Source organism: Myotis myotis, unplaced genomic scaffold (assembly GCF_014108235.1).
Source record: "Myotis myotis isolate mMyoMyo1 unplaced genomic scaffold, mMyoMyo1.p scaffold_m19_p_34, whole genome shotgun sequence".
NCBI lineage: Eukaryota > Metazoa > Chordata > Mammalia > Chiroptera > Vespertilionidae > Myotis > Myotis myotis.
Window position 1 is genome coordinate 289,768 of NW_023416340.1, and position 10,517 is coordinate 300,284.

A 10,517-nucleotide genomic window follows, 5' to 3' on the forward strand; every position below is an offset into this window, starting at 1 on the left:
AACGGGGGCGTGTGCCCTGACCGGGGATCCAACTGGCAACCTTTTGGTTGAATGATGCCCAACCCACTGAGCCACACCGGCAGGGCCCCTGGGATTCTTTAATTCACTTTATTCATTGGGGGCCTGCTCTGTGCCTGGCGCTCTGCTGGGGACACCGCAGGGGCCCCCATGTCCCTGCACTCGCCGGGATCACAGCACAGTGGGGGGCACACGCTGAACAGGGGGCCAGAGATGGCAGCCAGGTTGGGACTTTCGAGGGCAAGGACTCTGTAGCAAGACCCCAGGAGGAGGCCGATGGCACGGAACTGGGTGGGGGAGGCGAGTGTAAGGAGGGAATGGGAGCTGAGGGGTGCAGGGTGTGGGCAAATGGACAAGGGATGGTGCAGCACCCGGGGGGGGGTGGCAGGGGGAGCATAACACCCCCAGACTGAGGGACAAGCGGAGGGAGTGACTTCCAGAACCTGGAGAGGGGTCTGTCTGTAAGCCCTGAGAAGGGCTTCCTGTTAATATATTTTTTAAAATATTTCTACTGATTTCAGAGAGGAAGGAAGAGGGAGAGAGAGACATAGAAACATCAATGATGAGAGAGAATCATTGATTGGCTGCCTCCTGCACGCCCCCCACTGGGGATCGAGCCCACAACCCGGGCATGTGCCCTTGACGGGAATCCAACTTGGGACCCTTCAGTCCGCAGGCTGACGCTCTATCCACCGAGCCAAACCGGCCAGGGCGTTAATATTTTGATTAAGAGACGTGAATAACAGGGATCTGAAATAATTGTGGTTTAAATAAGACGACTCTCTTTCTCGCTGTGTAACAGTCTGCAGCTCTCTTTCATGAGGGCAATAAAAAACCCGGCTTCTCCGTCCTGTGGCTCTGACGGCCGGCCTGGCCCTGGTCTGTGTGGTCCCAGACGGCTCACCTCCAGGCATCGTTCCAGCCAGAGGATGGAGACGGGAGGAGAGGGCCCGGACCCACCGTCCTCTGTGAGTTTATACCCAGGAGTTCCCCGATCACGTCCTTCTGCATCTCAGTTACCGGACCTGCCTGGCCGCCAGAGGAGCTGCGGGGAGAGTTGTATTCTAAGTCATCGGCTAAAGCTCATCGAGGATTTGAAAGGGAACGGGGAAGATTGGGTTTTGGAGGACAGTGAACAGCCTCCTGCGGAAGGTTTGAAGGAACACAGAGGCGATGCTCAGAAACCCTCACCAATCAGATTAGAGGTACCAGCCGAATGCACCGTGGAAATTCAGGCCAAGGAGCCCCAGGGCCTTTGCATCACCAGCTCCTACATGAAGGGCCCCAGCTGGAGCCAGTCCTGATCCTCTGACCTTCCCCAGACTCTGAAACCCAGATTTCCTCGGCCTCCTCTTTGTTCCCCAAGTCCTTGTCCTGTTTCCTCCAAATAACCGGCAGCCTGAGACCCCTCTTCCCCCGCTTACCCCCAGCTTCCTACCCCTCACCCACCTTTCCAGACCCTCCAAGCTTCCTGTTTTGGCATCTGTTTCTACAAAACAAAAAATCACCCTAAAACTCAGTGGCTTAAAATGACAAGTTGTTCTTCTCTCTCACTGGGGACCCAGGGACTGCAGTCACATGTGTCGGCTAAGTTATCTGGGGTCTGAGCTGCCCCTCACCAGGCTGTGCCGGGGCAGGCCATCAGCCGAAAGCTGCGGCCGCGGACAGGAGCCCTGTCTTCCTTTGCATTTCGTCTGCACAGTGACTCCCTCTGTCCCTGTGTCCTAGGCCGAGCAATACCCCCCCACCCACCCCCACCCCCACCCCCCACCCCCACCCCCAGCGCGAACACAGCACACGGCTCACCCAGCCGCCTGTGAGGGACGCTGAGTCTGGAGCTCTCTCGTTGTTTCTCTCCTTCTTTGCCATGTCTCCCTGCTCACAGTGTTTTAGGTTTGGAAGGTATATTAATGAGGGTTCTCCAGAGAAACAGGACCAATAGGATGTGTATTAGATAGATAGATAGATAGATAGATAGATAGATAGATAGATAGATAGATAGATAGATGATAGATAGATAGATAGATGATAGATAGATAGATAGATAGATAGATAGATAGATAGATAGATAGATAGATAGATAGATAGATAGATGATAGATAGATGATAGATAGATAGATAGATAGATAGATAGATAGATAGATAGATAGATAGATGATAGATGATAGATAGATGATAGATAGATAGATAGATGATAGATAGATAGATAGATAGATAGCTAGATAGATGATAGATAGATAGATAGATAGATAGATAGATGATAGATAGATGATAGATAGATAGATAGATAGATAGATAGATAGATAGATAGATAGATGATAGATAGATAGATGATAGATAGATCGATGATAGATAGATAGATAGATAGATAGATAGATAGATGATAGATAGATAGATAGATAGATGATAGATAGATAGATAGATAGATGATAGATAGATAGATAGATAGATGATAGATAGATAGATGATAGGGACTTATTCTTTCTTTCTTTTTTAAAAAGGGAGAATGATGATTTTTATTTTTTTAATATATTTTATTGATTTTTTACAGAGAGGAAGGGAGAGGGATAGAGAGTTAGAAACATCGATGAGAGAGAAACATCGATCAGCTGCCTCCTGCACACCCCCCCACTGGGGATATGCCCGCAACCAAGGTACATGCCCTTGACCGGAATCGAACCTGGGACCCTTGAGTCCGCAGGCTGACGCTCTATCCACTGAGCCAAACCGGTTAGGGCGTGACTTATTCTTTTAAACTGGTTCATGCAATTGTGGGGCTGGGGCTGGGGCTGGCAAGTCGAAATGCTGCAGGCGGGCCAGCAGGCTGACACTGACGCTGCAGCTCAAGTCCAAGTGCAGCCGGAAGCAGAATTCTCCCTCAGGAGCCCCCAGACTTTTCTCTTCAGACCTTCACCTGGTTGGGTGAGGCCCACCCACGTCCTGGAGGGTCGTCTGCTTCACCCATTGAAATGCCCGTCTCCTCTGATCCGCAGCAACACCTGAACGCAGGTTTGGGGAACATGGGGCACCAAGTGGGCGCGTACCATTCGCCCCCACAGGGGATCTTGTCTCCCCTTGTGCCGCTCTCTGCCCACCCGCCACACCCCTCCCGGCCACCGTGTTGGGTTGGGCTCCACAGAAGCCAGCCTGAGGCCAGGATGGGGGGCTGGAGGTTTGTTTGGGAGGTGACTCCCCGAGACACTGAAGGGGAGGCGGGAGGATGAGCAGGTCACCCCCTGCGGGCAGAACCCACTTCGGGTGCCCAGCCTGAGGGTGCGGAATTGGGGTGTTCAGCCACTAGCCCCTGGATGCTGATGGGGAGTCTGCTTCCAGGGGTTGACTCCCAGCACCCCACCCCCCTCAGCTAGAGAGCACACTGGGGGGGAGGAGGGGGGAGGAGTGGGCAGGGGGGTGCAGGTGCCTGTGTGGGAGCTGATGTTACACCCTAGGGGTCTGAATGGGGCGTCCACAGCCCACAGGCCTCACTGCTTCTGTCCCAATGGGGAAAGTGCATGGGCACCATGGGCAGGCACGATGCCAGGTCTCCCCTCTCCTGGCCACACGCCCGCCCCCCCTCCCCCGACCCCCCAGCACACAGCTTCTGGTCCCTCAGGGAACAGGCAGGGCGGGCTCCTGGCACCCCCTCCGCAGCCTGCCAGCCCCTGAGGATTGGGTCAGACTCTGGGCAGGACTTCCATGCCCGCGGGCTGTGGGAGAGAAGGGGTGGGCTCAGTCCTGGGGCCCCCCCAGGGATTTGCTCTCTTTCTTCTCCCCCCCCCCGCCCCCCCCCGCCCTCTCCCTGCAATTTTCTTCCCGGAGGTGGAGGGAAGGAGCAGCACGGATGATGGATTGAAAGGGGGCAGCTGGGGTCAGGGGAGGAGGGCCCGCAGGGGGGAGGGGAAGAGGGGGGAGGGGGGAGGGGCCACAGGAGAAAACACAGCCGCGGAGACAGAAGTGGAAGAGAGGGGCTTGGACATGGAAGGGGAGGAAGGAGAGAGCGGGATCGGGGCAGGATGGCGCGGAGGTTTAAAGAAACCCTGCAGCGACGCCAGCGCCACAGCCCCAGGGCAGCGGCTGGAGACGGGCAGAGAAAACCCGAGACTCCAGGACGTTGGGCCCACGGGGGGACCAGAGCAGGGTGAGGCGGGAGGGCGGGAGGGGGGGGAGAGACACACAGACAGGGCCCAGGGCTGGAGCCCAGAGAGGGAGGGAGAGACCGAGGTCCCCAGAGACAGAGAGAGAGAGAGAGAGAGAGCGCGAAGAGGAGAGACAGCAATGGAGAAGCGGACAGAGAGACACAGAGAGAAAAGGGTGGAAGGAGAGACACAGGCAGCAGACAGATGGACAGACACACATAGGAGACAGTGCGAGAGAGAGGAAGTGGGGGAGAGAGGAGGAGGAGGAGGAGGAGCAGTGGAGAGGCACAGGGGCACAGAGGAAGGATGGGGGGCAGGAAGGGAGGGTGGGGGCCAGGCGGTCCTCCCGGTGGCCTCTGCCCGGCCGTGGCTAATGGTATGATTGCTTGGCCGGGCGGCAGGCGGCGGGTGACAAATGAGCCGCCCGAGTCGCGGGCTCAGGTGATGGATGGCCCCGAGGCGGGCGGAGGGGGGGGGGGGGACCAAGATAAACATTTCCTTCCCCTGGAGCCGCGCCAGGCCGGGGGAGGGACTGGGGATGGGGCGATGCGTTTATGAAAGGTCTGGCCGCGGGTGGGGGAGTGAGGGGACAGACAGGAAGGCTGGAACCCAGGGAGGCGGAGGGGGGACACCAAGGCCCCCAGATGCAGAGGGAGGAGGGGAGGGAGAGAGAGTGAGAGCGAGAGTGAGACACAGAGATGGGGACAGACAGAAGGAGACACGGAGGTGGAGAGAAGAGGTGCAGGGAGAGAGGAGGCAGAAATGGAGCAGACAGACACCCAAGACAGCACAGAGCCCTGAAGGCCCTGGGTGGGGGGGGGGGGGGACCCAGGTCCTGGGAGAGCCCTAAGTGAGGGAGGAGGGACAAGGGAGGGAGACAGGAACCCGGAGCGGATGAGAAAGAGGGGAAACTGAGGCAAGAGTGGCGGCACCAAGAGAGAAGACGGGAGGAGGCCAGAGCAGCTCCTCGCTCACCCCCTCGGCTCCTGTAGCCTCTGACAGCAGACCTTGGGGGGGGGGGGGTCCCGGGATCGCTGGGGGTCCCTGGGGCCACTGGGGATGGGGGACTGGGGTCAGCAAGAGGGCCCTCCCCAGGCCACTGAGAGATCCACAGCCACGCTGGGGGGCACCTGTGTTGGGGAGACCTGGAGGCCCCCCAGCTGTATTCATGGAGGTCTCAATAGGGTGGGACGGGGCCTTCCTCTCTATAAAGCGGGGGGGGGGGGGGGGGGGGACTGGAGGTGAGACGGCTCCCAGGCCAGTGCTGATCTGGGAGCTCCTGAAGGCACGCAGCCCCCCCCCCACCCCCCCTCCAGATGCAGCCACACGGGCCAGCAAGCACCGCCCAGGCCTGGGCCCCATCGGCTCCCTCCCCGGACGGGAGGGTCTGAAGACCATTTAAGGGACAGCTCGGCAGAGGGGCCTGAGGCCAGAGAGATGGGACCGTGAGTGACCACACAGACGGGGAGCGGGTGACAGGCACGGCTCCCCGCCTCCCCCAGGCCCTGGCTTCTCCCAGACACTCCCATTTCTCCCCTAACAACGCCTCCTCCTCTCTTTAATTAAAAAGATTTATGCCCAGGAGTCCCAGCCCCCCGTGTTGTGGGGGCTGAGGGTCCTTCTGTGCGCAGAGCCGTGGCAGAAACCACCCTTTCCTCCCAGTGACACCCCCACATGGGCCCCCCTGGGCCCCTCACAGGTAAGGCGGTCGCCTCGGCCTCTGTCCCTCACCCCTCTCTGGGGCGGTCACTCGGGCCACACTTCTTGTTTTCAGAACCAACTTGGGCAAGGGGACCTCAGTGCACCCCCCAGGACACAAGGTGAGGCCGGGGTGGTGGGGGAGCAGGCCCCTGGCTCCCCCACCCTGACCCTCAGCTGGGGGCCGTGGAGGGGACACACAGAAGAGCTTTGCATCTTTAATTAAAAAGTGATTTAAATTAATTTTCTGCTCCAAAACCCCTATCAGGGGGGCGGGGTGTGTGTGGCAGTGATTAAAGCACCCCTTTCCCTCCGCCTTCCTTAAAGGGCCAGAGTCACCTGTGGGACAGTCGCATACAAGAGCTTCTGGGGAGCGGCAGCCCCCCCCCCCCCGGCCCCCAGTCCTGGCTCCCTCTAGTTTAGCTGGTTCCCCATCATTCCCCTCAACCCAGGCTCACCCCGCAGATGGGGAGGCTCAGGGAGGGAAGACCCGTCCGACCTCGCCCCCAGCCCCCCAGGCGCCCGGTCCCGCTGGGCAGTGCTTCTGTCCTCACCCCACCCGCGGCCTCACCCTGCCCTGGCCGGGGCGGGTTTAATTTCCAGGAGAGGAGAGGTGACCGGGAAGCAGGTGCTGAGGCAGAGCTGTTTATGAGGCTGTAAACGTTTCCTTAGAGGCCAGCAGGGCTGCGCGCTGCTCCCGGCTCAGCCTCCCCCTCTCTCTGGGCCCTGTCCCCGTCTCTCTCTATCTGGGCCCTGTCCCCCCCCTCTCTCTGGGCCCCTGTCCCCCCCCTCTCTCTCTGGGCCCCTGTCCCCCCCCCTCTCTCTGGGCCCCTGTCCCCCCCCCCTCTCTCTGGGCCCTGTCCCCCCCCCTCTCTCTGGCCCTGTCCCCGTCTCTCTCTCTCTGGGCCCTGTCCCCGTCTCTCTCTATCTGGGCCCCTGTCCCCCCCCCTCTCTCTGGGCCCCTGTCCCCCCCTCTCTCTCTGGGCCCTGTCCCCGTCTCTCTCTCTCTGGGCCCCTGTCCCCGTCTCTCTCTATCTGGGCCCCTGTCCCCCCCCTCTCTCTGGGCCCCTGTCCCCCCCTCTCTCTCTGGGCCCTGTCCCCGTCTCTCTCTATCTGGGCCCCTGTCCCCCCCCCTCTCTCTGGGCCCCTGTCCCCCCCCCCCCGCTCTCTGGGCCCCTGTCCCCCTCTCTCTCTGGGCCCCTGTCCCCCTCTCTCTCTGGGCCCCTGTCCCCCTCTCTCTCTGGGCCCCTGTCCCCCTCTCTCTCTCTGGGGCCCTGTCCCCCTCTCTCTCTCTGGGCCCCTGTCCCCCTCTCTCTCTGGGCCCCTGTCCCCCCCTCTCTCTGGGCCCCTGTCTCCCCCTCTCTCTGGGCCCCTGTCCCCCTCTCTCTCTGGGCCCCTGTCCCCCTCTCTCTCTGGGCCCCTGTCCCCCTCTCTCTGTCTGGGCCCCTGTCCCCCTCTCTCTCTGGGCCCCTGTCTCCCCCTCTCTCTGGGCCCATGTCCTCCCCTCTCTCTCTGGGCCCCTGTCCCCCCCTCTCTCTGGGCCCCTGTCCCCCTCTCTCTCTGGGCGCCTGTCCCCCTCTCTCTCTGGGCCCCTGTCCCCCTCTCTCTGGGCCCCTGGCCCCCTCTCTCTCTGGGCCCCTGTCCCCCTCTCTCTCTGGGCCCCTGTCCCCCTCTCTCTGGGCCCCTGTCCCCCCCTCTCTCTGGGCCCCTGTCCCCCCCTCTCTCTGGGCCCCTGTCCCCCTCTCTCTCTGGGCCCCTGTCCCCCCCTCTCTCTCTGGGCCCTGTCCCCGTCTCTCTCTATCTGGGCCCCTGTCCCCCCCCCTCTCTCTGGGCCCCTGTCCCCCCCCCCTCTCTCTGGGCCCCTGTCCCCCCCCTCTCTCTGGGCCCCTGTCCCCCCCCTCTCTCTCTGGGCCCCTGTCCCCCCCCCTCTCTCTGGGCCCCTGTCCCCCCCTCTCTCTCTGGGCCCTGTCCCCGTCTCTCTCTATCTGGGCCCCTGTCCCCCCCCCTCTCTCTGGGCCCTGTCCCCGTCTCTCTCTCTCTGGGCCCCTGTCCCCGTCTCTCTCTCTCTGGGCCCCTGTCCCCCCCCCTCTCTCTGGGCCCCTGTCCCCCCCCCTCTCTCTGGGCCCCTGTCCCCCCCTCTCTCTCTGGGCCCTGTCCCCGTCTCTCTCTCTCTGGGCCCCTGTCCCCCCCCCCTCTCTCTGGGCCCCTGTCCCCCCCCTCTCTCTCTGGGCCCCTGTCCCCCCCCCTCTCTGGGCCCCTGTCCCCCCCTCTCTCTCTGGGCCCCTGTCCCCCCCTCTCTCTATCTGGGCCCCTGTCCCCCCTCTCTCTCTCTGGGCCCCTGTCTCCCCCTCTCTCTGGGCCCCTGTCCCCCTCTCTCTCTCTGGGCCCCTGTCTCCCCCTCTCTCTGGGCCCCTGTCCCCCTCTCTCTCTCTGGGCCCCTGTCTCCCCCTCTCTCTGGGCCCCTGTCCCCCTCTCTCTCTGGGCCCCTGTCCCCCTCTCTCTGGGCCCCTGTCCCCCTCTCTCTCTGGGCCCCTGTCCCCCTCTCTCTGGGCCCCTGTCCCCCCCTCTCTCTGGGCCCCTGTCCCCCCCTCTCTCTGGGCCCCTGTCCCCCTCTCTCTCTGGGCCCCTGTCCCCCTCTCTCTCTGGGCCCCTGTCCTCCTCTCTCTGGGCCCCTGTCCCCCCCTCTCTCTGGGCCCCTGTCCCCCTCTCTCTCTCTGGGCCCCTGTCCCCCTCTCTCTCTCTGGGCCCCTGTCTCCCCCTCTCTCTGGGCCCCTGTCCCCCTCTCTCTCTGGGCCCCTGTCCCCCTCTCTCTGGGCCCCTGTCCCCCTCTCTCTCTGGGCCCCTGTCCCCCTCTCTCTGGGCCCCTGTCCCCCCCTCTCTCTGGGCCCCTGTCCCCCCCTCTCTCTGGGCCCCTGTCCCCCTCTCTCTCTGGGCCCCTGTCCCCCTCTCTCTCTGGGCCCCTGTCCTCCTCTCTCTGGGCCCCTGTCCCCCCCTCTCTCTGGGCCCCTGTCCCCCTCTCTCTCTCTGGGCCCCTGTCCCCCTCTCTCTGGGCCCCTGTCCCTCTCTCTCTGGGCCCCTGTCCCCCCCTCTCTCTGGGCCCCTGTCCCCCTCTCTCTCTCTGGGCCCCTGTCCCCCTATCTCTCTGGGCCCCTGTCCCCCTATCTCTCTGGGCCCCTGTCTCCCCCTCTCTCTCTGGGTCCCTGTCTCCCCCTCTCTCTGGGTCCCTGTCCCCCTCTCTCTCTGGGCCCCTGTCCCCCTCTCTCTCTGGGCCCCTGTCCCCCTCTCTCTCTGGGCCCCTGTCCCCCCCTCTCTCTGGGCCCCTGTCCCCCTCTCTCTGGGCCCCTGTCTCCCCCTCTCTCTGGGCCCCTGTCTCCCCCTCTCTCTGGGCCCCTGTCCCCCTCTCTCTCTGGGCCCCTGTCTCCCCCTCTCTCTCTGGGCCCCTGTTTCCCTCTCTCTCTGGGCCCCTGTCTCCCCCTCTCTCTGGACCCCTGTCTCCCCCTCTCTCTCTGGGCCCCTGTCTCCCCCTCTCTGTGGGCCCCTGTCTCCCCCTCTCTCTGGGCCCCTGTCTCCCCGTCTCTCTCTGGGCCCCTGTCCCCCTCTCTCTCTGGGCCCCTGTCTCCCCCTCTCTCTCTGGGCCCCTGTCTCCCCCTCTCTCTCTGGGCCCCTGTCCCCCTCTCTCTTTGGGCCCCTGTCCCCCTCTCTCTCTGGGCCCCTGTCTCCCCCTCTCTCTCTGGGCCCCTGTCTCCCCCTCTCTCTGGGTCCCTGTCCCCCCCTCTCTGGGTCTCTGTTCCCTTCCCCCCAAGCCCACGTTTCACTGCTCTTTGGCACTATCCCTCTAGCAGGGGTCCTCAAACTACGGCCCGCGGGCCACATGCAAATACAAATATTATATTTGTTCCCGTTTTGTTTTTTTCCTTCAAAATAAGATATGTGCAGTGTGCATAGGAATTTGTTCATAGTTGTTGTTTTTAAACTATAGTCCGGCCCTCCAACCGTCTGAGGGACAGTGAACTGGCCCCCTGTTTAAAAAGTTTGAGGACCCCTGCTAGAGTGATGGTTTGTAACATTGGGGGGGGGGGGGTGCGGTCAAGTTTCCCTTCATGAAAATCTGATGAACACTATGGGCCATCTTCCTGGGGAGGACACATAAGCACCAAGCCCACAGGTGTCCTGCTGCATACACCCCCGCAATCCAAGGGACCTGAGGATGCAAGCACATCCCTGCCCCAGGGCCTTTGCACCTGCTCTCCCCCTGCCTGGAATGATCTGCATGGCTCCTTCGCCCTCTTCAGGGCTCTCCTCTGATGCCACCCCCTCTGACCTCCCTGCCCAGCTCACATACCACCCCCCCCCCTCACTCGGCGTTTCCTGAGGGCACTTGTCACCGGGCACTAGTTCACACGCACACACTTATGTGCGTGACTGTCTCTCTCCCCACCCCACCCCCGGTAGAACATGAGGGAACCACGAGGTCAGGAAGTTGGTCTTTTCCCTGCGAATTCCCCAGAGCACCCCGCACACCGCAGGTGCGCACTGAGAGTTTGTTGCCTCATCCAAACACCAGTTTCAGTGGCTGCCCGGGTCCCAGCCTCCGCCCTCCGCGGGGAACCAGGTCAAAGCGGGGACCTTCTCTCCAGCATCCCCGCAGCCAGTCCCACCACGCGC